This window comes from Adiantum capillus-veneris, chromosome 11 (genome assembly GCF_014529385.1).
Source record: "Adiantum capillus-veneris isolate H3 chromosome 11, ASM1452938v2, whole genome shotgun sequence".
NCBI classification, from domain to species: Eukaryota; Viridiplantae; Streptophyta; class Polypodiopsida; order Polypodiales; family Pteridaceae; genus Adiantum; species Adiantum capillus-veneris.
This window is the reverse complement of record NC_140941.1, coordinates 91,701,804-91,705,033: the sequence shown is the minus strand read 5'-3', so window position 1 is coordinate 91,705,033 and position 3,230 is coordinate 91,701,804.

Genomic DNA, 3,230 nt, shown 5'->3' with positions numbered 1-3,230 from the left:
CAGGCCTTCCCACTGTTCAAGGGGGTTACGATTCCATTATGGTGGTAGTGGATATGTTGACAAAAGTCTCCCACTTGATGCCTGTAAAAACAACTTATACTGCATCAGACATAAGCCGTCTCTTTATCAAAGAGATCTTCAGATTGCACGGGCTTCCTAAGAGAATAGTCAGTGACAGAGATGCAAAATTCACTTCAAAATTCTGGAAAGCTTTATTTGAATCCTTAGGAACTCAGCTATGTTTCAGTACATCCTATCACCCCAGACAGACGGCCAGACAGAAAGAGTAAACCAAGTCATTGAAGACATTCTTAGAGCCTATTGTGGTAGGGAACCCCGGAAATGGATCCAATTTCTTCCTCTGGTGGAATTCGCCTATAACTCTTCCTTTCATCAAAGCATTGGGATGTCACCATTCAATGCTCTTTATGGGCATGAGTGTATATCACCCCTAAATTTTTCAGACCCTACTACAAGGGTAGAAGCTTCAAAGCAAATGTTGGAGGAGATGGAAGCCCAAACCAAAGCCATAAGGCAAGACATTCAGGCAGCCAAGGATCGCCAGAAAAAGTATGCTGATAAAAAACGGTCTGATCGGGTTTTCAAACAAGGGGATAAAGTATTCCTAAGGGTTCGGCCAAAAAGAAGCACTCTATCCTTGGAAAAATACAGAAAACTAAGCCCCAGATATTGTGGACCGTATGAAGTGATTAGAGTAATCAGTGATCAAGCTTATAAACTAAAATTGCCTGAGCACCTCAAGGTCCATAATGTATTCCATATCAGTCTTCTAAAACCTTACATCCCAAATCCAAATCATACTCTAGATGATGAACAAATTGTGATGCAGAAGCAAGGAATTCTTGAAATCCAACCAGATTGTATTCTCGACACCAGGGAAAGGAGTCTGAGAAACAGGGTTATCAAAGAATATTTGGTCAAATGGAAGGACTACCCTACCGAGGACGCCACCTGGGAGGATGAAGTATCCCTTCACAAGGATTTTCCCAATTTCGATTGAGATGAGGACATCTCCAAATCCTTAAGTTGGGGTGATTGTAAGGGTTCAAGTTCCATTATTAATCATTAGCAAAGACTTCTTTACACTAAGGTTCTAGAGATAGATAGAAAATTCCAAATTTCATCATTAAAGATCTGCAAAAATCAACCAGGCAAATTCTGGAAGGTATCGGGTGAGTGTGGAAGCTGAGGAAACTTTCCAGGAGCAGTGATGGCTGAAAATGGCGCAAAATGCAAGCTAGGGGGCTGCTTGGACTAGGGGAAAACTGCCAAAATCTGCCAGATGCCCAGAAAAAGCTATAAAAAGGACCTTTCTCTTCATATTTTCTTAGACTCGGAGCCTTGAGAATTTCTCTCTCATCTAGGGAGAAACACTACGCAGAAATCATTAGAGTTTAATCTCTAATTGATTAACCCTAACGGTAATTAACCTAATCCTTCTTAGTTAGCAAGGTTAGATTAAGATAAATTGTTAATAAATCAAAGATTAGGTCTATGCATGCTCGTTAAACCTCTTTAAATTAATTAATCTCTGATGATTATTATAATTCAGCTTAGTAATACTAAGCTGATTATTTATCCTATCATATTAGGGCTGAAATTAGCCAAATTAACCATGAATTAATAGTGAAAATATTAATTAGGATTAGATTAAGTTGAAGTAATTATCAGAGATACATTAGACATTTATTAATCGAGGAAAATTATCCTATAATTTTTTGAGAAGTTTTCCTAATTAATTAGGAATAATTACTCTGTTTTTTGAACAATTTTAATAGGGGAAATTAGTAAATGGGATTCAAATTATATGATATATTTATTAGTGGTTAATTAGGTGTTCAAGAACCCGTGATAATTACGAAAAGCTCAGAAAGATAATCTAGCTAATTATTTTAGCAGAAATACACTGTTTTATGAGAAATTTGAATAGGGGAAATTAGTAATTGGAATTCAAATGCTGTCATATAGTTATCAGTGGTTAATTAGGTGTTCAAGAACCCGTGATAATTAGGAAAAGTCTAGAAAATTAATTTAGCTAATTACTTTAGCTAAAATACCATGTTTCTATAGTAATTGAAATAGGGGAAATTAGTAAATGGAATTCAAATGCTGACATATAATTATCAGTGGTTAATTAAGTGTTCAAGAACCCTTGATAATTAGAAGAAGTTCAGAAAATTAATTTAGCTAATTACTTTAGCTAAAATAATCGTTTTTTGAGTAATTGAAATAGGGAAAATTAGTAAATGGAATTCAAATGCTTTCATATAATTATCAGTGGTTAATTAGGTGTTCAAGAACCCGTGATAATTAGGAGAATCTCAGAAAATTAATCTTGCTAATTACTTTATCTAAATTACCCTGTTTTTGAGTAATTTAAATAGTGGAAATTAGTAAATGGAATTCAAATGCTACCATATAATTATTAGTGGTGAATTAGGTGCTCTCGAACCCGTGATAATTAGGAGAAGTTCAGGAAATTAATTTAGCTAATTACTTTAGCTAAAATACCTTTTTTTTTGAAAAATTTAAATAGGGGAAATTAGTAAATTAAATTCAAATGTTGTCATATAATTATCAATTGTTAATAAGGTGTTTGAGAACCCGTGATAATTAGAAGAAGTTCAGAAAGTTAATTCAGCTAATTACTTTAGCTAAAATACCTATTTTTTGAGTAATTTAAATAGGGGAAATTATTAAATGGAATTCAAATCGTGTGATATAATTATCAGGAGTTAATTAGGTGTTCAAGAACCCATGATAATTAGGAGAAGCTCAGTAAATTAATCTAGCTAATTACTTTAGCTAAAATACCTTGTTTTTGAGTAATTTAAATAGGGGAACTTAGTAAATGGATTTTAATTGACTTGATATGTTTATCAGAGGTTTATTAGACCTCAAGGAACCCGGGTAATTATTTTACCATTAGAAAATTAGTTTAACTATATAGTCCAGTTAAATTACTCTATTTTTTTGGTAAAAATAAAAAGGGAAATATAGTAAAGTAAATAGAAAACCTTTGATATCAATACCAGAGAAGGAATATACCTTGGGAAATCTGTGATAATTTTCCTAACCTTAGATAAATAGTTTAGGTACGTATTTTGGTCAAAAGTAACCGACTTTTGTATATAATGGACAAGAAAAATTAAGAAATAAATTTATCTAATTGCCAAAGAATTAACCAAGGTCCAAAATCCTTATTAAAG